Raw genomic sequence first — 25,397 nt, forward strand, 5'->3', positions numbered from 1 at the left:
GAGACTTTAGTTAGAGTTTCATTTGTCTAGCATGGAGTTGGTGCTTTGGAAGCCACTACAGACAACGTCATGCCCTCTCCCCTGAGACCCATGCTCTCTGAAGTCCTAGCGCACCTGACACCTGACCCAGGATGTCAGCATCCCTTGCCTGGGTCATGCCTCCTAGCCTCACCATGTCACCATGTTGCTGTGGGGACAACCCCTGGGGTGGGAGTGAGGTGAAGCAAAAATTTACTGTAAAGGACCTAGAAATTCATATGTAGACACAGTTCTACTCTTGAATGTACAAATCCTTGTACTATATTGCCTACAGATTGAATAAATAGTGCGTTCACACATATATTTTATTTTTAGGGTTTTTAAAAAAAATTTATCTTTAATTGTGGTAAAATACACAAAACATGAAATTTACCATCGTAACCATTCTGAATTTTATAGTTCAGTGGCATTAAGCACATTCACATTGTTGCACAACTATCACCATCACCAATCTCCAGAACTCTCTCATCTTGCAAACCTGAAACTGTCCCCATTAAACACTGACTTCCATTTCCCTTTCCTCCCAGCCCCTGGCAACCACCTTTCTCCTTCCTATCTCTATGAATCCGACTTCTCTAGGGACCTCATATAAGTGGAATTACACAGTGTTTGTCTTGCCTTAGCACAATGATGTCCTCAAGAGCCATCCGTGGTGCAGCATAGCACACATGTACTTCGAACGTTTGTAGAGGTTATGCTCAAAAGTCAAATTCATTTAAGAGCATTAGTGACTTTTTGGTGATAACTAATACTTATATGGTGTTTACTCTTTCCTAGAAAAGTTAGGCTAGTTAGGCTCTATCGTAAGCACTGCACGTGTATTAACTCATTTGATCTTCACAATAGCTTGGGAGAAGGGTATAATTATTATTGTCCCTATTTTACTGATCACCAAACTGAGACACAGAGAAGCTAAGCAACTTGCCTGAGGCCACACAGCTATTAAGAGGGAAACACAGGATTTGATCATAGTGCATGGGCTCTGAACCACTGCACTACATAAGTAACTCTTTGCTGGTCCACATTTCCTCAGCCAGTGAATACCACCAACACAACAATCCCAACATCACATGGACGGGGAGAGGCCAGCAAACTAAAAAAGTTCCAAAACTTTAGCTGTGTAGTAAATGCCACTTTTTTTTTCTTTGAGATGGAGTCTCGCTCTGTCGCCTAGGCTGGAGTGCAGCGGTGCGATCTTGGCTCACAGCAATCTCCACCTCCCAGTTTCAAGTGATTCTCCTGCCTCAGCCTCCTGAGTAGCTGGGATTACAGGCATGCACCACCATGCCTGTAAGCTGATTTTTGTGTTTTTAGTAGAGACAGTGTTTCATCTTCACCATGTTGGCCAGGCTGGTCTTGAACTCCTGACCTCAAGTGATCTGCCTGCCTCGGCCTCCTAAAGTGCTGTGATTACAAGCATGAGCCACTGCACCCAGCCCACATTTTTTCTTAAACGTTTTATTTTGGAATTGTATTAGATTTACAGAGAGTTTCTGCATACTCATTTGGTTTTAGCTTTTCCCAACGTTATTATCTTCCATTGATACATTTGTGAAAACTAAGAAACCAACACTGGTACGTTACTATTAACTGAACTCCAGATTCTGCTTGCAATTCACCTGTTTTCCCATGAATGTTCTGTTTTCTGTGCTCCAGGACCCAATCCAGGTTCCACATTGCACTTAGTCATACGTCTTCTTAGTCTCCCCTGGTCTGTGACTTTTCTCACACTTCCCTTGTTTTTCATGACCTTGACAGTTTTAAGGAGCCCAGGTCAGGTGTTTTGTGGAATGTCCCTCAGTTTGGGATTAATATTTTTTCTTGATTAGATGGGTTACAGGTTTATTTCACCATAAAGGTGAAAATAAATAAAGGTGAAATGTCCTCTTGTCATTTTATATCTGGGGTACATAATATCCACATTACCAGTGGTGTCGACCTCAACCATTGGGCTAAGGTGCTGTTTGCCATGTTTCTCTACCATGTGAAGCTCCTAGTTTTCCTTGTCCATATTCTGTCCTTTGGAAGCAAGTCACTAAATCTAACCCACTTACCCGGTAGAGACACAAGTGGATTAAAGTCTCCCTCTGGGAGATGAGAGTATCTCACATTATTTGGAATTCTTCTGTAAGGAAGAACCGTCTCCTCTCCTGCGTGAATTCATGTATTTGATCACATTTTTAGATCAATGTGGAGTCACGTGTAGATTCCACTTCTATTATAACAGTTGGTTTTGCTTTCTCTCCAGGGAGCCCTGGTTGCAGCTTTAGCTGCACTGGCCTGGGTCAGGTCCTGTCCTCCTTGTTGCCCACCCAGCACCTCCACTCCTCTCCGCACTTTCGCTTACACTGCTTGCTAAGCCCAGAGTGTCTTGCACATGCCTGTCCTCCATCCAAGTCCTGCTTGTTTTTCAATGACCAGCTTAAGATGCACCACTTCAATGAAGCATTCTCAAAGCATCTCTCTCTGTCTCTCTTAAAACAAAACAAACAAACAACTTCTACAACACCAACTGACTACATTCCCCAACCTGGCAGGTATGCTGCTGACTGCTTGTTTCACTCAGCTACTTCTTATAGTTCTTTTTTTCTTCCCTCCCTCCCTCTTTCCTTCCATTCTTCTCTCTTTCTTTCCCTCCCTCCCTTCTTTCCTTCTGCCTGCCTGCCCTCCCTCTTCTTCCCTCCCTCCATCCCTCCCTTGTTCTCCCTCATATAATTCTATTAACTCATTAAGGAAAAAGGATATTCTCTTTTCTTTCTCTTTGACCCCTCCAAAGAGTAGGTATTCAACAATTCAATTCATTGAACTGAACAGCATCAGAGGATCAAATCTATGCATACCAGAACGAATCTAGATAGTACTGGATACCTTCTTTAAACCATGCTATTTCCCAGGAACAAAAGGGCAATTTTATTTCATGACTGATATGTAATTTTCCTATAATTAAGCACACCTCCCTTAAAGACTGTGACCTTTTCTGGACCAAATGCCAGGTCTGGTCTTATTGATGAGTTGTATCTAATCTTTTTCTTTTCTTCTGCAGATTCCATTAGCCAATTTGTCTGACCAATGTTCATAATCAAGAGATTAGCTGACTAACTGCAGATTGTGCTAATATTGAAAAAGCATGTAGGGGACTCTTGTCCTAGGAGATGCAGGAAGCAGAATTGCTTCCCTAGTGCTCCATGTGAAAAAGCCTTTGGAGTGCAATGGTACAGGATCGCAAATGCTGGTTTCAGGAGGGAAGCAATGGGAGGTGAGCAAGAGGGGTGTACAACACCCCCTGCGACTCGACACAGTGTATTGCTACAATACACCCCTAGTCCTCCAGTCACCCTGCGATTTTTGAAGTACTATGCCTCCCCATATATGCCTGACCTAATGCGTTGCCCATCAATGCAGAAGGTAGACCTGCAACCCACACCAGCTTTGAGAGCAGAAGGGTTTCCCAGTGGTCAGACCAAGCCTGCTTGGTGTGCTTTTGTGGAGGAGGTTGGTGGAAAATGGGTATTCCTCTCATTACCTGGCAAACTGAAGACTTAAGGACCCACCTCACAGCTGAGTCTCTGTTCACTGAAATGACCGGTTGGTAGAAACATCGGCTTGAATCTGCTCCCCTAGCTACATGACTGGCTTTTGAAGTGATTGGATGTGCATGACTTCCATGCCTCTCACACGCAGTTTTCACTCTTCAGAGGCAATTTTGATTAGCTAGTAACATGCCCACTCAGCAATTGCCCCCTTGCTATCTAAGGTTCTCAGGCAACATTGGGGGCCAAGCCATTATCAGAAGTTAAAAGGTCATGAGAACCTTGTGAGGAGCCAGGATGGTGTTGCCATCTGTTGACAACATTTCCACCCTCACCCCTGTGAGCGGAATTGCTAGGACCATTCCTTTATGTCTGCCCCAGAGAAGGGCTCCTTTTCCCATGCCTGGAAGCTGGACAGTTATAGTTCATGAATTCATAACACTGACTACATTGTTCACAGATGGGCTGGACATAAGCACAAAATTATTGTACAATAGTTGCTAAGTGTTGCATTGGCAGAGAAAACCTATTCCAAATACCTTGATGTCAAGGGGCCTTATTAGAACTGTACCTTTCAAGCTCTCAAAAGGGACAGAAACTTTATAGACAACTTACTGAGTAAATACAGGGATTTTTTTTTTCTTTTTTCCATCCTCAGTCAAGAGGAAAGAACATGAACTTGGACATGCAAGAGACAAGAAACTCAAGTCTTCCCCAGGAGCTCCCACCCAGTGAGAGATGCTGACCATGAGGTCACCTAGAATCCCATCAGAGGCTACTCTCCTGTCCCCTCTCCAAGCCTTCCACAGCCATGGAGTCTTTCCATGAACCAGGAGTCTCAGCTTCTCACTTATAGTTTATGATGATTAATTTTATGTGGCGGTTTGGCTGGGCCACAGTCCCCAGATATTTTGTCAAATGTCATTCTGGATATTTTCCTGAAGGGGTTATTTGAGATTAACATTTACATTGGTGGACGTTGAGTAAAGCAGATGACCCTCCATCATGTGATGGGCCTCATCCACTCAGCTGAAGGCCTTGAGAGAAGAAACACTGACCTTCCTTGAGCCAGAAGGAATTCTGCCAGCAGACTGGCCTTTTGCCTGCCCCATCAGATTTTGGGCTCACCAAACCTCCTCATTTGTGTGAGCCAATTCCTCAAAATAACTCTCTTCTCTTCTCTCTCTCTCTTTTTTCTGTGTGTGTGTCCATCTGTCTCTATACATAAATATATAGATATACAACTCTGATTAATGCATAGTTAACTCCTGTTTTCATGGAGGGCTCACCAGAGTATTGGTCTGGTGACTCTCCTAAAATATCAGCTGAACTCATAAACCCCCAAAGACTCATGTTTTTCTCAGAGGCCTCTGATTCATGACTTTAATTCAAAGGCACTGCTCTTGTTCCATATGAAGTTTCACTCACCTCAAATGCTAGTATTTCATAGCCTTTTTCTGTAGTCTTCAGGCCTCTGATAATTACAAAAAGTAGAATCTCCATTCTTGGATCTCAAGTCAAACCTAGGTTAGTTGTAAAAAGTGCAAAAGGGAACAAGTATTCTACAAATCTCCCCTTGGATCTTCAAGCCTCTGAGTTCCCAATTATACCATATTCCCATGCCCACCCTTATCCCCCATCCCCACCCCCGCCCCAAGGAGGTCGATGGTATCATTCTGATTCTAGATGAGGAGATGCAGCTGATATATTCAAGGGTATGGCATCTCTGGAGTAGGATAAGCATGAGAACATAAGCTTTGGTTTCTGGCCTTGAGCACCAAGCAATGCCATCCCCCGTTTCCCTAATTCTGATTTCAGCATATAGATCTGTTTATTACCACAATCTGTCTTATTTATCCCATCGGCTATTCCTGGGAGGAGCAAGTCCCCAGGTGCCAAAGCATCAGAAATAAAGAAAAGATGTGGTTAATACAGGAGGCTTCTGTCACAGCATCTCAACAGAAATCCTGCCCAGTAAAGAACAAATGTTCCAGAAATATCACTCCACCTTTATACAAACACACTTTTTTTTTTCTGAAATATGCACCTCCTTTGATGTCCTGATGGTTTGATATCAGTTCGATTACTTGGTTGACACTGCGCTGGCCCCAGGGGAAAAAAAAAAAATGACTTTGCATCAGAAGTAATACTTCAGAACAAGGTAGAAAGAGCACTGGACAAGAAGTCCAGTGGGATCTACTCCTTCTTCCCTACTCGCTGGGTGTGTGACCTTGGGCAAGTCACTTTCCCTCCCTTCAAGGGAGGATTGCTCCACTTACACCACTGTAAGCTTGGCCAAATGATCTCTAGGTCTGTCTTAGTCTATTGGGGCTGCACTATCAAAAATTCCATAGACTGGGTGGCTTATGAACAACAGAAATCTCTTTCTCACAGTTCTGAGGGTGGGAAGTCCAAGATCAAGGCACTAGCAGACTCAGTGTCTGGGGAGGGTCCACTTCCTGGTTCACAAACACCATGTTTTTGCTGCATCCTTACATATGTAGTGGAAGGGGTAAATGAACTCTCTGGGGCCTCTTTCATAAGGGCGCTAATCCCATCTGTGAGGCCCCATCCTCTTGACTAATCATCTCCCAAGGGTCCCACTTTAAAATATCCTGCCACTGGGGATTAGGGCTCAATATATGAATTTTGAGGGGACATCAACATTCAGTCTATAGCAAGGCTTTATTCAGTTCTGGCCTCCTATGACCACTGCTCCTGTGAAATTGCCACAGCCTTGTGACACAGGACTTTCTCCTATGGCATGTCCACATTGCTGATGACTTTCACTCACTCTACAGCTATCACATCTTCATAAAGCTCCTTAGTAAGCCAAAATTGTCTAATTTTGCCAAATGCAATTCATAGCTTTAGTTTAATAAAACAAAGGTGTTAACATATTTTAGAGCTCTTCACTTTCCTTTGAGGTAATATTTTCTAAAATAGTATGTCTTAAAATTATATTAACATTTGGAATTCTCTATTTTAGGAAGTTTTTAAAAAATTCATTAATACTTGCTACTAGACTAGAAGGACATGAAGTTTTGAGAAGGAAGCCACAGAAATTGGTTAATGTTCAGGTCATTGATTGAGTAGTCTGTTCTAAGGATAGACGTCTTCTCACAGAACAGAGGGCATCATTTCTATTCTTATTAACAACATTTAATGTTAGAAGATGCTTCATTATACACAGACCACCACCGCTTACCTGTGTCATTTAATCACCATGACAACACCATGAGGAAGGCGTTGCTACCTCTAGTTTAAAAATGAGGAGACTGAGGCTCATGAAGTTTAAGAGACTTCTCCAGATTGCTCAGAAAGATTGCTGGCCAGGCGCAGTGGCTCACGCCTGTAATCCCAGCACTTTGGGAGGCCAAGGTGGGCAGATCACCTGAGGTCAGAAGTTCGAGACCAGCCTGGCCAACATGGTGAAATCCCATCTCTACTAAAAATACAAAAAATTAGCCAGACGTGGTAGCAGGAGCCTGTAATCCCAGCTAGTCGGGAGGCTCAGGCAGGAGAATGGCTTGAACCTGGGAGGCAGAAGTTGCAGTGAGCCGAGATCATGCCATTCCACTCCAACCTGGGCAAGAGCAAGACTCCATCCAAAAAAAAAAAAAAGATTGCTTTGAGTTCTAGAAGAGTGGAAGAAAAGCCAGACTCCAAATCCCTTGGTTGATAAAAACTGGCTGATGACGGTGAGGCAGTGAAGATCCTACGACGACCTGTGTGACCTCAAATTATGAAGAATGGTGAATAGAAAAAGTTAGATGAAAATCAAATCCTTTTAAATGTTTGCCTAGGGAGTTTGCCTTTACAAACCTTGCAGTGACTCATTTCTTACTAGTAAAGATTAAAATTGTGAGGTGCATAATTATCTCTTTATTCATCTATTTTTAAAATCCAGATTGTTCCACGCCCACATGACCCAAGTGCACGGTCCATTAGCACCATGAAGAGAAACGCCTGGGTTGTTGAAGCAAAAGCAGTGCGTGAGTCACAATGTCAGGTGACTCAGATAAACACTCACACCACTTTTCTAGTCTACACCTGTCTTTATTCAGTCGTGACAACTGACAAATAGGTAGATTTGGACTCACACTGAGAGGGATCAGTCTTTCTGATACATTCCTTAAGGCAGATGTGGGAAGAAAGAAGGAAGGGAAAGGGATTTGACAATGGTGGGTCCTTTGTATCCATGACCTCATGACCTGCACTGGCTGATAGTGTTTGAATGGAGTTACTCTTCTTATCCCCCTCCCCATTCTTTTGTTTAAACCAAAAACGGTCAGAAAATGTTGGGATGCATTGGCCTCCCTTCCCTTCTTGCCACTCCTAATTCAGTCTAAATGAAGCTTCAGATTCTGTTTGGAAGGGGAACAGATTTCCTTGGTGAAGAGCCAAGTTCTTAATGAGAAACTCAGAATTCAGTCTGTTCACGTCTCCTGAGGATCCTGGGGCTGAGCACAGCTTTGGCTGCAGAGCACAATAGGTTCATCCCACATCCCGGCAGTCATGTAAATACTAGCTCCCCAGCACAGTAACCTTGGACGCGAGGCAACTGGCTTCCCTGGCTCTGCCCAAGATAACAAGGACCAGAACACCAGCAGGGAAGGGAGATGAACAAAGCCAGCATGGGACCAAGGCTACCCAGAAAGAAGGGTCCTACCACCTGCCCCTCACCCGGAATGTGCCTGGTGACCTTCCCCCTCCTCCCTTCCCCACCCACCCCTGCCACTTGCACATAGCTCTGGAAGCCTAGAGGGGAAGTGGGGTGGAACGGCTGCCTGTCTGGAGAGTTACTCAGACTCTCAGGGAAAGAGCAAAAGTCCCTGAAGTTTCCAGCATGGTAGAGAAAGAACAGGCTTTATGGAGGGGGAACAGGAGGGTTTTTTTTTGTTTGGTTGTTTTTTGGGTTTGTTTTTTGTTTTTTGTTTTTTTTTAAAAAAAAAAAAGAGAGAGAGAGAGAGAGAGAGAGAGGATGGCCAGGTGTGGTGGCTCAGAACTTTGGGAGGCTGAAGCAGGAGGATTCGCTTGAGGTCAGGAGTTTGAGACCAGGCTGGGCAATATAGCAAGACGCTATCTCAAAAAAAAAAAAGAGGAAAGAAAAAAGAGGAAAAGGGGTTAGAAACAGAAGGGTTATCAAAAAGAGCTCAATGAAAAAGGCCAGAGAGCTTCACACAGTGACCAGGAGGAACTTGGTGCTCACCTAAAACGCCTTTCCTCTCAAAGCACGGACTAGCCCATGTCAGGGCAAGAAGGGATGCAGAACTCAGAATTCTTTTGTCCTAGACCGCCTGGAGAGTCTGGTAAAAAGCTGGGGAGCTCTCCTGAGAAAAGTGCCTGCGAGCTCACTCACGCGCACATCACACACACACGTTCATGAATGAATTCAGGGCTTTCACAGATGTCTCAAAGCTCCTCTTTGGGATCCCCAGATCTACAGCTCCCTAGCTTAAGAACTCTGCTTCCAGTCTAGCAGTTCTCAACCGAGGGCAATTTTGCTTCTCCCCATCTCCCATCCAAGGGGGACATTTGGCAGTGCCTGAAGACAGTTTTGGTTGTCCCAACAGAGAAGGAGGGGGCGCAACAAGCATCTAGTGTGGAGAGACCACAGGTGCCACTAATCATTTCATCATGCACAGGACAGGCCCCCAGAGCACAGTTATTGACCCCAAATGTCAACAGTACAGACATTAAGAACGCTGCTTTTCTCCCAACACATCATGGAATCACAGAAATCTCAATCATCTGACCCAGATCACAGGTGTGGCTATTCGCAAGACCAGGACTCCTACTCTTGATAGGAAATAATCATTGCTGATTTATTGAGAACTTATCATTTTCCAGACACTATTCAAGTACTTCACATGAACGGATTCTCTTAATTCTTACAACTATCCTCTGAGATGAATGTGGTTATCCCCATTTCACAGATAAGAAAATTGAGGCAAAGAGAAGCAAAGTCTCCCACCCAAGGTCACATGGTCACAGTGGTGAGGCAGAGTGTGAAACCAGGCAGGCCGGCTCGAGAGTCTGTCTGGCCAGCGACTCTTACAGAGCCCTGCCAGGATTCTAGTAGCCAACCATATTCCAAAGAGGTCAGCAAAAACACAGCATCATCCTGGCTTTGCAATCTTAGTCCTCTTAAGCCTTTTTTTTCTCATCCAGACCCGAACTTTAGCTTCTTAGTGTTTTAGGCTTGGTGGTTTTCCTCCTCCTTCTGAGGATCTATTTCTCTCATTCCTATGTGCATCTTACATTTCTATTGTCACTTACAATTTTCATAATATCATCCATTATTTCATCTGAGTGTCTAAACAAGCCTATAAAGCAAACAGGACACTTCACAAATGAGGAGAAGAAACAACAAGGTCACTGGGGAATGAAATGTCCAGAGTCAGCACCAGCAACCTCCAAGGGATGCACGTTCCAAAGCTTTTGTGTCCTTCCTCTGACCACTGCCACCAGTCCAGGTGGCTCTGCCTCAGGCTTGGAATGAGCTGGGAAGCCCAGACCCTCAGCCTGAGAGTAGAAGTGTCCTTCTAGCCTCTGCAACATGGGAATTCGTAATCACATGAATATTGTATTAAGCATTTTATTGACCTTCAATAGAATTATAAATTTGTGTTAACAACACATGACTTTATGTGAAATGTATGCATTTTATCTTTGCTAATGGGATGAAACAGTCTAAAATTCCCACACGTCATCCTAGCTCCTGAATTGCTTAATCTGTCTCCCAGCTCCTTGCTATATTTTTCTGTTCAAGATGATGCTATGTTGTTGGTGGTGTTGCTGTTTCATTTTGGTTTTTCAAAAAATGAGCTGTGCTGGGCTGCCTGCCAGCTGGTGCCCCGACTCCATCCAGAAAACCAGGGGTGCTGAGCTGAGCAGCACCCCTCTGCATAGCCTCTGCATATCCCCAGACTCCAAAACCAATGGGTCCAATCTACAATTTGCATCTTGTCTTGGCAGAAATCTCTTCTGCGCGAAATGGTTGCCAGTGTCTGAATAAGACTCGGTCGTTTTAAGCAACATTCAAAACAAGATCCCAGAACAGAAAAAGAAGTTCCAATTTTCCTTGTCTTTTCACCTGAGTCTTACAGGTTTGCCTCTTGATTCTTTGCAGCAAACAGAATTGCCTCTAGGTAAAGATAAAAGTGAATGGACTCTCAGTTTTCCTTAATTACAAATGTATGCATTGGCCCATCTTTTATCTCATACATGCATAGCATCTATTACATATACTTCCATGCCTCAACATGCTCTGATTTAAGGCAGATGAAGGGGTTACTTGCAAAGATAACTAAATCTGTTTGGTTTAATCATATAACTGTATCTTTACTGTCTGCTATTTTTTTTTCCTCTCAGGCTGGAGTGTAGTAGCTCACTGCAGCCTCAAACTCCTGGGCTTATGTCAGCTGACTGTTCTAAATCAAGATGATTTAGATTCCCAAGAGACATTTCAAATCATTTTGAAGAAGATATTCACACATGAAGCACTTGGATATTCATAAATAGGCACCTCTCACCCACGAGTGAGTTAATTCATATAGGTCAGGATTCTGTCATACACAAGGGACAAAAAGTCCCCTGCGGCTGAAGGAAAGGAATCAGGGAAGCACAAGGACAGTGCCTGTCTCAGGGACAGCTAGGACAGGGGGGTCCCAAGACAGACCGAGAGAGACTCGCTCTCCTCTGGATTCTGCTTCCCAGTGCCAGCCCCCAGGTTTGCATTATTCTTCCTGCTGCAGAGGATTCCTCTAAATGGCAGTGGGAGGCAGGTCAAGGGCAAGATTGTTGAAGACCATGCAATGGACTGAATGTTATGTCCCCCCAAAATTCCTATGTAAAAATCCTAATCCCCAAGGTAACGGTATCAGGGAGTGGGGCCTTAGGGAGGTAATTAGGACCTGGCGGTGGAGTCTTCATGAATGGCATTAGTGTCCCCATAAATGAGGCCCACGAGAGACCCTCTTGCCTCTTCTACCATGTGAGGAAATAGCAAAAAGTCACCCCCTATGTCTTAGTCTATTTTCTGAACTGGGCAGTTCATAAAGAAAAGGAATGTATTCCTTACAGTTATGGAGTCTGAGAAGTCCAAGGAGGCAGGGTCACATCTGGTGAGTGCCTTCTTTCTGCTGGGAACGCTGAAGAATCCCAAGGCAGTATGGGCCATCACATGGCAAGCGGACCAAGCGTGCAAACCCACTTCCTCAGGTCTCTCTTCTTTTTCTCATAAAGCTGCCAGTTCCCCTCCCATGCTAACCCATTCATCCATCCATCCACAAATGGATTAATCTATTCATGCATAAATGGTTTAATCCATTCATGAGCGCAGAGCCCTTCACTTACCTCTTAAAAGCCCTGCCTCTCAACACTGCCACATTAGGGATTAAGTTTCAACATGAGTTTTGGAGGGGACATTCAAACTGTAGCAAGCTATGAGCCAGAAAGCAGGTGGTCACCAGACACCAAATCTGCTGCCACCTTATCTTGAACTTCCCAGTCTGTAGAACTGGGAGAAATAACTGTCTGTTGTTTTTAAGCCTCCCAGTCTAAGGCATTTTGTTATAGCAGCCTGAACAGAATGAGAAGCTCATATCACCCCTGCTCAGCAACCTCCACCAGAAGGAAAGGGTCGTTCTCATTGCCTCCCTATGTCAAAATCTCAAGGTAGAACGACAGCTGACCAGACCCTGGTCATGAATTGCAGGGACCAATCATCGTGTAGGTGGGGGGTGGGGCTACAGTGATTGGCCAAGCCCAGGTCACACGTCCATCCCTAGGACCCAGCGGTGGAGTCACGTCATGGCAGTCCCAGCAGGGTTACAGGTCTGGAGTTAGAGAGGTGCACTTCCCCAGAGGAAGGGGGGTGGGCGGTATTGTCGCCAGAAGAAGGGGAAAGGGCCATTGGACAGGCCAAAAACAACAGATGTCCACTATAATTATGTCCCAAGATTTCCACTGAAAGCGGTTGTTTGGAACTAAATTACATTTCCCAATGAAAACAATTGTATAACAATGGCTTATATTTGCGTGGCGTTTTATGAGGCACTTCCTTACCCGTTATGTTACTTGACCCCTCAGTTGCCCTGCCAGGTAGAAAGGATAGGTAGTTCACTTCTGCACATTGAGCCAGCCCTTAAAATGCTCCAGCTGAGGGGTCCTCTGTGCCGGCTCCCGGGAGCCCTGAGGTTCTGGGCAGGGAGGGAGCTTCGGTGGAAGGACTTCCCGGACAGCGGCAGGTGTTGTGGGGAGCTGGCTGCTCCCGCCAGGCCTGAATGCTTCCGCTCCCTTCTCCCCTGACCGCGGCCTGGGCCCCTTGGATGGAGTCCCCAGGCTGTCTCCAGGGCTGTGTAAAATGCTGATTGGAGTAGAAGTAGAGGGTGGAACGAGAAAGGGGCAGCTGGGAGCCTGCACTGCATCCAGGGCAAGGGGCGGAGCTGAGCTGAGCTGAGCAGCACTGTGAGTGGCTGGAAGTAGGAAATGGGAGGAAGCAGTGAGGGAGCCACTTTAAAGGCAGAAATATTTCACTTTAATTTATCTACTGCATGATACTGCAATAAAACTCTCCTCATATAAATCCCTGAATCACCAGTTAAACTGTCCAGGACAAGACACTCAGCTTGTCTGAGGAGGTAGGGTGGGTGCTGAGGGATCACAGGGAAGGGGCAGAGGGAAGAAAGATTTGGAGAGCTCTGGAGAAGCAGGAAATTGGAACCAGAGATGCCTGAAGGACACATGAACTGCAGGGATGAGCAGGAATTGTGGGAAGACATTGGACACCCCAGGATGGGAGGAGAGGTGCTCCAGTCACCGGGCTGGGGACCTCTGTTCTGCAGCATGGCAGTCCCCGCCCCAGCCTCAGTGCTCTGTGACCTGAGCCTCAGCACCAAGTACTGACCTGCACCCAGGCCCTAGAGGTGGTGGCCAGGGATGGAAAAGCCTAAGGAGGAAGACAGGTGGTAGGAATATGAAGGGAGAGGCCCTCTTCCTCAGGGATTATGGATGGACACTGGATCATTCTCAGGGGAGGAGTGTAGACCAGGCAGGAGCCTCAGGGGTTGTCTTCCATAAAAAAGTTAAAAGTAATCAGCAAAAACGAGAAGAAAAGAAGACACTTCCCACATCACTTTTCTTAGAAACTTCCAGTCATTCCCTAGGACCTAGGGCACTAAAGGCCTTTGAAATCTACAGAACCTTTGACCTAGTAACTCTGCTTCTAGAAATTTATTAAGAAATAATCTGAGGTACATGTAAACATGCATATACAAGAATGCCATCGAGCCTTCACATATCCTGAAAAATTTAAAATAATCAGGTAACTATTAATAAAGAATTTATTAAGTACATTACAGTCTTTCCTCAGTATTCACAGAGAGATTTGTTCCAGGATCCCTGAGGATACCAAAACCTGGAATGCTCAAACCCCTAATATAAAATGGCATAGTATTTGCATATAACCTACACACATCTTCCCCTAGACTCTAAACCATCTCTAGATTGCTTATAGTATCTAATACAATGTAAATGCTATGAAAATAGTTGCTATACTATAGTTTTTTAATTTGTATTATTTTTATTGTTGTATCGTTACTTTTACTTTCTCAAATATTTTTGATCCAAGTTTAGTTTAATCCTCAGAGGCAGAGCCCACAGACATAGATGAATTACTGTGCATCCATTAAAAATCAGGTTTCAAAAGATGGCTTCATGAACAAATGCTCATAACATATTAATGATATTTTTAAAACAAGTTATAAAGCACCGTGTAACATATGACTACGATGACTGTGACCAAAAGTTACTGGAGGGAAATACACCAAAGGCATTGCATTCTCTAGGTGATATGCTGACTCATGATTCCTTTTGGCTTTATTCTTGTCTATATTTTCAAACATTTCTGTAATTAGCATGTATTACCTTGTAGGAAAAAGTAAAGGTAGAGTTATTTGTTGATTATCCATTTTAAAAGAGTTCTCTACTGCCTACAGGAACAATTTCAGCTCTTCACCTCGGCATGCAAGACCCTTCACAATGTATCACATTCCCTACCTCCTGCCCTCTCCCCTCCTCAGGCCAACCCCTTCCTGGCCCCTACACAGGTTGTCCCACATCCCCTCCCCAGCCTCTCTCACCTTCTTTTCTGCCTATTCAAATCCCAACAGCATTTGCGGTCACACCTCCCCAAAGCACCTCTAGGCCTTACATATTTGAACTGGACCAGAAACAAGCACCTGGGCTCGACTGACTGTGTAGCTTCTACAGGTGCTCTCAGAACATCAAGGGCAAAGAAAACCTCACTTTTGCTAGAAGCCCTCCTCTTGGGAGCTTACGGCAGCCTCCTATGCACCTGCACACGCTTTCCTTCCTCCTCACGGTCATGCTGTGCATAAAGGGGAGTGGGTGCTCACCAATATATGGAGGCCACTCCTGTTGCCACCGGACTGTCGACCAACATTGAGAATCCAAGTCAACTCAATTCAATGGTCAAAATTTCAACATTTGGAAACCACTTCTGACTCTAAGGGCAAAGGAGAAAGATACAACCACTTCATTCATCCATTCATTTACCCCTTCTTACATTTATTCATTTGTTGGTTTAGTTATTTACTTGGATGATAATTCAAGCTGCAAATACTTGAGTATCTACAAGCGCATCCCAGGTGTTGGGACTATTTGGATGTACCGACAGTGTCTGCTGCCTTCATGAGACACTCGCTCCATGGTGGGAAGCAGGCAAACGCAACCACAGGGCAGTAAAAGGCAAGACCAGCCGGGCTCACTGCCAGCACACACACGTGCACAGGGACCTGCAGACACACAAACACACATGCATGTCTAGAGCAGAGCATGGAGTTTGGCCCATAGCAAGCTGGATGAACGGGGCAGCAGGGCAGCAGTGAATAGTTTTTTCTCTCAACAATTCCAATACCAAATGTATGGGAGTTTTTTCCCATCTCAGCCAATTCTCCAACTCTCTGACACCAACTGGGTGTCCTAGAACTCAATTCAATTCTGCCACTAACTACTAGAGTTAGCATAGACCCTCCAGGGTAAAGGCTCAGTCCTGCAAACTCTCCCCACTTCACATGGGGACTCTTGAAAGTCTCAGGTTGCCTCATGTTGCTTGGACCCCCTGGCTATAAATCAGGAGTACCCATGACCCCCTCCTCAGGTCTGAGAACTTGTTAGAACAGTTCACAGAACTCATGAAAACACCTTATTACATTTACTATTTATTATAAGGGAAACAACTCAAGAACAGCCAAACGGAAGAGATGCACAGGGCAAGGTATGGGGGAAGCGCCGTGGGGCTCCCACGCCCTCTCCAGGTGTCCCATGCCCTCCCAGCAGCTCCATGTATTCACCAACCTGAAAGCTCTCTGAAGCCCATCATTTAGGGGGTTTATGGAAGTTTCTTTCTGCAGACATGATCAACGAAATAGTTTGGCCTTTGGTGATTAAGTTTATCCCCAGTCTCTCTCCCCTCCCTAAAGGTCGGGGGTGGGGCTGAAAGTTCCACCCTTTAATCATGCCTTGGTCCTCTGTTAACTGCCCCTCTTGAACTCTGTAGATATCAGGAGTGGCCTCATTAGAACAAAAGACTTCCTATCACCTAAGAAATTCCAAGGGATTTAGGAGCTGTGTGCCAGAAACTGGGTGGTGGGAGACCAATCTTTAATTTTCGTATCACAGGGGGCCTTTAAATAAATGATTGCCTCTTGTTCAACCCCAAACAAGAAGGGAGAGAAGACATTTTATTTTATTCTTTAGGATAGGGTTTTGCTTTGTTGCCCAGGCTGGAGTGCAGTGGTGTGATCTTGGCTCACTGCAACCTCCGCCTCCTGGGTTCAAGCAATTCTCCTGCCTCAGCCTCCTTGAGTATCTGACATTACAGGTGCACGCCACCACACCCAGCTAATTTTTGTATTTTTAGTAGAGTCACACCGAGGTTTACTGAAGGGGTTGGCCTGAGGAGGGGAGAGAGCAGGAGATGGGGAAGGTGACACATTGTGAAGGTTCTTGCATGCCAAGGTGAAGAGCTGAAATTGTTCCTGTGGGCAGTAGAGGGGTTTCACCATGTTGGTCAGGCTAGTCTCAAACTCCTGACCACATGATCTGCCCGCCTCGGCCTCCCAAAGTGCTGGGATTACAGGCGTGAGCCACTGCGCCTGGCAAGAAGACATTTTAACATGGTAACAGTCATTAGGCTTAGAGCTTGTTTCTCAGCAGTGGAAAGTTCTGTATGGACACTTTAAAGACACAGAAATAAAGGAAAGTAGTTCAGTGCGGCTAGAGCTCAGCCTCCAGGCTGGGTTTATGGGACAGGTAAGGCTGGAGGGGTAGGCGGGTCCAGTTCACGAAGAACGTTTTACACCATCCACAGGAGAACTTCATCCTGAGAACAATGGTGTCCATTGAAAGGCTAACATGAGCCGATTTATCACTAAGAATGATGCCTCTGCCTAAAAGAAGAAAGGATGGGGAGAAAGGAGTAGAGGAAACGTAGGGGCAGAATGTTTTGTGGATGGTTGGCAGGTTGCCACAAAGAGAAGAGACGGCCTAGACTAGGGCAGTGCCTGAGGACATGGTGAGACATAGAAGAACTAGAAGCATATTTACATAACTTGGTTTCTAACACCATTCTCAATAAAAGGAACCAAGGCTCCTTAGAAACATTAGGGGCATTCCTGCCTCCTGGGGCAGGAAATGAAGGAAATACACACCAAAATGAGCCTGGTGCATCTTGTAGTGCCAGAAAGTAAGGAAGTGCTACAAATACACACAGACACACACACACGCACACACACACAGATGGGAATACGTCCAAGGAGCATGGGAGCCAACTGAAAGAGCGTCCAATGACCAAAGCTGGAACAATTTGAACAATAAAATAAAGTAGGATTGGATTATAATACAAAGTATAAAATAAATATCCAGGAATCCATGCTAATATAAATAAATGATTGCCTAAGTTAATAAATGAGGGGAAAGAGATAAATTTCCTGTGCAGAAGAACTCCAAATAAATTATGTAGATTCCCAGTCCTCATAATTCCCACTCCTTAAGTGTGAGCTACACATAGTGACTTCCTTCCAAACAATACAGAATGGAAACGCAGAAACCCCAGTAACTTTACAGTGGAGAAACCTGACAAATTCCACTTCCGCCAGGTCAAGGTCAACATCAATAGTGATAAATTGTGTCATTAGTATGTGCCCTTGATAGCATGTGATGAAGTCTATTCAAAGAGGTAAGATTTCATTCATTCATAACATTTAATGCATATAAGCTCTTCATTCGTGTGAAAAATATTGAGAGCCTTTGTACCAGGCACTGGTCTAAATGCTGAGGATTCATCTACCGGAGGGAGACAGACAATAAACAAGGAAATAGACTTGTATTTCTGCAGGTGTACGTGCTGTGAAGAAAAGAAAAGCAGGATAGGAATGTCAGGAGGGTAGGAAAGTTACATTACAAGGGGTAGGCTGTGAGGCCTCTCTGATAAGGAATATTAGAGCAGGAATCTTAAGGAATCATGGGTCAGCCTTGCAGTTGCTGAGGGAAGGACATTGCAGGCAGAGACCTGCATGGTTGCTACCTCCAGGATGCCCCCAGTGATCCCCACCTCCCGTTATTTGCACCCTCGTGTGGCACCTCCCCCTCTGAATCAGGGTAGCTCTGTGTGACCGACTAAATGAATCAGGAGTGATGGTGTGTGACCTCGGAGGCTAAGTCATAAAAGGCATTACAGCATCCACCTGGCTCCCTGGACACTTTTGCTCTGAGGAAATCCAACCTTCATGCCCTCAAGACGTCCTACTGCAAACCCACGGAGAGCTCCATGTGCCTAGGAACTGGGGCGCTGGCCAACAGCCAGCACTAACTTGCCAGCCACATGAGGGGGTCCCCTCAGAAGTAGAGTCCCCCTCCTAGCCAAGCCTCAGATGACTTGGCTGCTGCTAACATCTGTCTGCAACCTCATGAAAGGCCATGAGCCAGGACCACCCTACCTAGCTGATTCTGGATTCCCATCCCACAGAAACCATGAGAGATCATAGATGATTCTTACTGTTTAAAGTCACTAAATTTTGGGGTGATTTGTTATGCAGCCTTAGATAACGGAAACCTCCAGCAGGTACAAAGACCCTAGGCAGTAGTATGCTTGTGGTATTCAGAGATCCATAGAGCAGGGCTAGAGGCCAGTGTGGCTGGAGCCCAGTGAGGGTATAGAATGGAAGGAGCCACAGTGAGGATAAGGGAGTGACTCTGTGTGACACAGCAAACGGCAGCGGGTTTGAGCTGATCAGAGGAGCATGGTCAGATAGATAGATAGACAGATAGATATTATATATATAATACAGATAGATATCATTTCTTTATTTGAGACAGAGTCTCACTCTGTTGCCCAGGCAGAAGTGTGGTGATGCAATTGAGGCTCACAGTAGCCTCAATCTCCCAGTTTCAAGCAATTCTCCTGCCTCATCCCCCAGAACAGCTGAGACTACAGGTGTGTGCCACCACACTCAGCTAATTTTTATTTTACTTTTTGTAGAAATGAGGTCCCACTATGTTGCCCAGACTGGTCTTGAATTCCTGGTCTCAAGTGATCTTCCCACCTTGGTCTCCCAAAGTGCTGGGATTACAGGCATGAACTACTTACTTTACCAGGCTCTCTCTCTCTCTATATATATATGTGTGTGTGTGTGTGTGTGTGTGTGTGTGTGCGCGCGTGCACGCGTGTATTTAAATATATACTGAGCTCATGCTGGGATTACAGGCAGGAGCCACTGTACCAGGCCATATATGTGTGTGTGTGTATGTGTGTGTGTATTTAAATATATACTGAGCTCATGCTGGGATTACAGGCATGAACCACTGCACCAGGCCATGTGTGTGTGTGTGTGTGTGTGTGTGTGTGTGTGTATTTAGAGACAGTCTTGCTCTGTTGCCCAGACTGGAATGCAGTGGTGCAATCACAGCTCACTATAACCTCGAACTCCTGGGTTCAAGTGATCTTCCCACCTCAGCCTACAAGTGTACATCAGCTAATATATATATTTTTTTAATTGTAGAGACAGGGTCTTGCTATGTTGCCCTGTCTAGAATACAGTAACTATTCACAGGCACGATTATGGGGCACTGCAGTCTTGAACTGCTGGGCTCAAGAGATCCTCCCTCCTCACCATCCCAAAGCCCTGGGATTACAGGTGTGAACCCCCGTGCCTGGCTATCTCATTTATGTTTTGACAGTATCTGTCCCTGGAAGCACTGGGAATAGGCAGCAGCAGGGTGAGGGTGGAAGCAGGAGGAGCAATCAGGATGCTTCCATGGTGTCCCAAGCAAGAGCTGAGGGTAGTCTGCACCAGGATGGCAGAAACAGGCAGTGAGGTGGGGTATGAGAGAGTCAAGAATGACTCCAATGCGTTTGGCCTGAACACCTGTAAGAGTGGAGTTGCCACTGAAGGAAATGGTTAATTGGAAAAAACCAAAAGTTTGTTTTGTGACTTGACTGACTAAATGGGAGGAGAACAAAGATGATGCCGCAGGAGAAGTCAGGGACAGCATCTAGATTCCTGAAGGAGAAAGGGATCTGCTTCTGGCCTTGGCAGAGGTGGATTTTCCTCACAGCTGTGTTCTTGATCCTTTGGAACATGGGGCAACTGTTGGGGTCCCTGAGGCTGCCATAGTCACATGCCTTCTTCCACTGGAGATACTTTCTTTGCCTTCTGGTCTCTTTATTTTGGTGCCTCAGGTAACACAGGCCAGGACAGCCCTGGAAATGAAAAAACTGAAGGGTCAATGCCTCATCGCAAGTGACAGCCATGATCGAGAACACAGGGCTGTCATATCTTCCATTTCGTCAAGAAGGACTAGAAATTCAGATTTTTATGCAAAATCTTCCAGTCTTTAAATACTGTCATGCAATTCAATTTTTTTTTTTTTTTTTCTGAGGCAGGGTCTCTCTCTGTTGCCCAGGCTGGAGTGCAGTGGCATAATCTTGGCTCCCTGCAGCCTCAACTGCCCCAGCTCAAGTGACTCTTCCACCTCGGCTCCCAGGTAGCTAGGGCCACAGGTGTGCATCACCACACCCGGCTACTTTTTTTTTTTTATTATTTGTAGAGACCAAGTCTTGCGATGTTGCCCAGGCTAGTCTTGAACTCCTGGGCTCAGCCTCCCAAAGTGCTGGGATTGCAGGTGTGAGTCACCAATTCAATTTTGTTTAAAAAAATTATATAGACCACAAAACATAACAGTGGCCTGGAGGTGGCCTGAAGGCCACCACTGTGCAATCACGGCTTTAGATCACAAGCTTGTGGTCCTTTCTGACTCACTCTCCCTGCCTGTGAAGTGGCGTTGAATATCTCACACATCTGCTGGGAGGCAGAAGAATTAGATTAGATTGTGTGAGGGATAAGGCTTATCAACCCCAGGATCCAACAAAGCAGAGTGGCATTACTGCTGTGGGTTATTAAAGCCATCAAGCCTGTGATGCAATATCCCTTAATTAGTCTTTGTTGACACCGCCAACAGCGCAAGTCTCCACCTTGGAGTGCAATTCAGTTACTCACGTTACTCAGTTATTTAGCTAAAACTCACTTACTTATTTCCCACAGCACCTAACAGTGCCTGACTCATAATAGATAATCTAAAAGTAGTTGCTGTAGGTGACATTAGTCATTTATTCACTCATTAATTCCATTAGGATTTTTTTTCCTTTGGTACCAATTATGTGCCTATTGTTGCCTGGGGGCACTATGGAAAATACCCAACCTCAATCGCACCCAGGTGACCATCCAGGTGTGAAGAACACATGGACCCTTGAGCACTCAGTGGAAAGAGGACTGTCACTGCCAAGGAAGCAAATCCAGCCATCCGGGCTTGCCTGGAACTGAGGAGTCTCTCAGAATGTGGGACTTCAAGTGCTAGAACCAGACAGTCCAAAGTAAAGCAGGACTGCTGGTCACCCTGAGTAGAATAACTACTAGTTACAAACATAGACTCAAAACCAGACAGTGTGCAGTTACCTCTTTCCCACTGTCCTGGCTGTGTGAGCTTAGACAAGTTACTTAACCTGTCCAAGCCTTTGTTTTCTTAGTTATAAAATGAGAATCTATCTTGTGAAGTGGTTTAAAGTATTAAATGAGAAAATACTCACTATAAACACTCAATAAATGGCAGCCACCATCATCGGCATGATTCCTGGTAAAGGGGGAAAACTGTGGTTTTCCGACATTCCCAACACACTGTGTTTGTCCTTTTGTGGCGGGATCCTCAAGACCCAGCCGCTGCTCTCATGGTAATAACTCTATGGCCTACTCCTCTTGGGGAGGACAAGTCTGATCTGTTTTCTGAGACTGGACACAGCATGAAGGAGGTCTTAGAACATTTTAATCAATTAAAGAGCTGAAAGAAGTCAGACACAATGGCAAGCAGCTATCTGGGTGATAACAAAATCCATACACAATTAAGATATCCCACCTTCATAGCAGGGATGTCTGGAGGGGCTGCAGAGTCCCCCCTTCTGCCCTCTATATTCCAAATGGGTTGTAGGCAGCACATACAAGACAATAGGCAACATTTTGACCCCCTTAAATTAAAAACCAAGGACATAACAATCCATTGAGAACAGTCAGAGTGCCCCGCCCTGGCAGCTGCTGCATCCTCATCCCAAGCTCCTGAGATATTGTGGTTCTCTGCTTCTCACTGCTCTCTGGCACCACACCTGGCTGTGGTCCTATACCCATCATGTGCCACCCCATCCTTAACAACTATAACCTTTCTTGATGTTTTGTTTTTCTTTGAGACAGAGTCTCACCCTGTCACACAGGCTAGAGTGCAGTGATGCAATCTTGGTTCACTGAAACCTCTGCTTCCTGGGCTCAAGTGATCCTCCCACCTCAGTCTCCTGAGTAGCTGGGATCACAAGCGTGCACCACCACACCCAGATATTTTTTTTGTATTTTTTGGAGAGAAAGGGTTTCACCATGTTGCTCAGGCTGATCTCAAACTCCTGGGCTCAAGCAATTCACCCACCTTGACCTCCCAAAGTGCTAAGATTATAGGCGTGAGCCACCACACCCAGGCTCTTGAGTGACTTTTTAAAAATAAATATAATACAGCTGTATTATAATATCTTATTGTATTTTACCTTATTGATATATATTTTAAAATATTGAAATTTTAAAATATTGATTTTAAAAATAAATATAATGCAGCTGTATTATATCAAATATGCAAAAACAAGATTGTAAAATTTACCTTTAAAATTCTTCCAACTAGGAATAAACATCAAAAGAACTTGATGTCTACCCTTCTAGAAGCATATCAATCAATAGATAGATGCATAGATACATACATACATACATATTTACATGTATACACACATACATACTGTGATGGTTAACATTGAGTGTCTACTTGATTGGACTGAAGGATGCAAAGTTTTGTTTCTGGGTGTGTCTGTGAGGGTGTTGCCAAAGGAGACTAACATTTGAGTCAGTGGACTGGGAGAGGCAGACACACCCTCAATCTAAGTGGGTACCATCAAATCAGCTGCCAGCGTGGCCAGAATAAAAGCGGGCAGAAGAACATGGAAAGGTTAAACTGGTTTAGTCTTCTGACCTCCGTCTTTCTCCCATGCTGTATACTTCCTGTCCCTGAACATCGGACCCCAGGTTCTTCAGCTTTAGGATTCAGACTGGCTTCCTTGCTCCTCACCTTGCAGATGGCCTATTGTGGGACCTCACCTTGTGATCATGTGAGTCAATACTCCTTAATACACTCTCCTTCATATATTCATCTATCCTATTAGTTCTATCCCTCTAGAGAACCCTAATACACACACACATATACTTACATACATACATACACTATGGTTTCCATTCCTCCCTTCTTCCTAACAAAACCTCAGCTGTATTCCCCCAAAATTCTGATTTTCCAAGTTTCCCTCATAGCTAGGGATGGCCAAGAGATGTGATCTGAACCCAGAGTCCTAGGCATTCATTTGCTGAAGATTTCTCAGAAAGATTTTCTTTTCCTGATACAAGTGCTTCCCCTTCCTTCTTGTTTTTTCCTTTTTGTTTCCCCAACTGGAATATTTAAACAATGTATGCTTTTTGGAAATGCTGAGGCTGGATTCAACGATGACAAACTTCCTGAACTTGAAACTTTGCACACATCCACGATGATTTAATAGAATAACTTACTAGAAATGGAAATTGCCAGGACAAAAGACATGCATCATTTTTTCATATTTTTGATTGCAAAATACTGTCGGGAGTTGAGTAGCCATTGAGATTCCCATCAGGAGAATGTAAGCCCTTCCCTTACCCTTAAAAATTTAGCCCTGCCCCTATTAAACTTTTGCTAGTTTAACGGAGAGAAATTGTATCACAGAGATTACATTTCTGGTAGTGTGGCAGACTAGGAAACGTAGAAACCTTTCTGCTCTAAAAACACCTAGAAGTGGTAGAGAGAAGACAATGAGCAGGCTTTCAAACGCACTGAGCTTTGCTACAGAAAGGGAAATCCTGCAGCCAAAAGGAAAGCAAAGCAAACTGAAACCAAAGAAGTAGGAGATCCTGGAGGAGCTGCACTGGATGCAGGGGAGGTGGAAGGGGAGAGGTGCCAATCTTGATACCCAAGAAGCTTTGGATGTAGTGGCCACCAGCAGGGACAGGAGCTGAGGCCTGGGCCTAGGGCACGCACGCGTCGGAGCTGTGTCAGAATCCTGCATAGAGCCAAGACCTTCTGAGGCTCCCACTCTAGAGAAAAATGTGACAGAACAAACAATCTGCTCACTTGCAAAGAGAGATAATGAAATAGCTTATCTAGCTTGTCCAGGGCTCTAGATAGAAAACAAATCTCCCCTGATCATTCATGAGGGCTCTGCCTTTATCTAGGCCTGAGATTCAAATGTATATGATCTACAGGGTCCATTAAGCTCCCACCTCACCCCAGATGGCACAGAGACAGGGGAGGTGCTTTAAAGCTTTTTTTTTTTTTTTTTTAAGAGTTTAAGAGCTTTTATTTTATTTTATTTGAGATGCAGTCTCACTCTGATGCCCAGGCTGGAGTGCAGTGGTGCAGTCTCAGCTCACTGCAACCTCCCCTTCCTGGGTTCAAGTGATTCTCCTGCTTCAGCCTCCTGAGCAGCTGGGATTACAGGCACCCGCCACCACATCCAGTTAAGTTTTCTATTTTTAGTGGAGATGAAGGTTCACCATGCTGTCCAGGCTGGTCTCAAACTCCTGACCTCAAGTGATCCACCCACCTCAGCCTCCTACAGTGCTGGGATTATGAGCGTGCGCCACCACATCCGTCTAGGTTTAGGAGGTTTTAATGCGTAGACTGGAAAAATCACAGGCTGGGTTTGTCTTAAATTCACTGGTCTGTCTCTGACAGGGAAAGAATTTGTCCTTCACCTTGGCCACAGGTGGGAGCCCAGACTCCTCCCTAACAGGGTCTTCTGAATGGAGAGGGGCTTCCCTCGTAGCGTAGTGCGGTGACTCCCCAACCCCAAGGTAAGAAAGCAAGAAAGCAAAGCCACAAGCCAGGCCTATGCAAGACAATTTTTTTTTTTTTTTTTTTTTTTTTGAGAGTCTTGCTCTATTGCCAGGCTGAAGTGCAGTGGTGCGATCTCAGCTCACTGCAACCTCTGCCTCCCGGGTTCAAGCAATTCCCCCGCCTCAGCCTCCCAAGTAGCTGGGACTACAGGCACACACCACCAAGCCTGGCTAATTTTTTGTGTGTATATTTTAGTAGAGATGGGGTTTCATCATGTTGGCCAGGATGGTCTCTATCTCCTGACCT

At 45.1% G+C, this 25,397-nt stretch overlaps 1 long non-coding RNA gene across 1 annotated transcript in view; it reads right to left on the bottom strand.

Moving 5' to 3' along the window:
- The window catches only part of LOC144336575 (uncharacterized), an 83,119-nt gene extending 70,148 nt beyond the window's left edge, over positions 1–12,971 (bottom strand). Inside the window, exon 1 of the long non-coding RNA XR_013408464.1 lies at positions 12,642–12,971. This is a non-coding gene — a long non-coding RNA (uncharacterized LOC144336575). The remainder of the gene's footprint in view (positions 1–12,641) is intronic.
- Between the last annotated feature and the right edge of the window lie 12,426 nt (positions 12,972–25,397).

Source organism: Macaca mulatta, chromosome 18 (assembly GCF_049350105.2).
Source record: "Macaca mulatta isolate MMU2019108-1 chromosome 18, T2T-MMU8v2.0, whole genome shotgun sequence".
NCBI lineage: Eukaryota > Metazoa > Chordata > Mammalia > Primates > Cercopithecidae > Macaca > Macaca mulatta.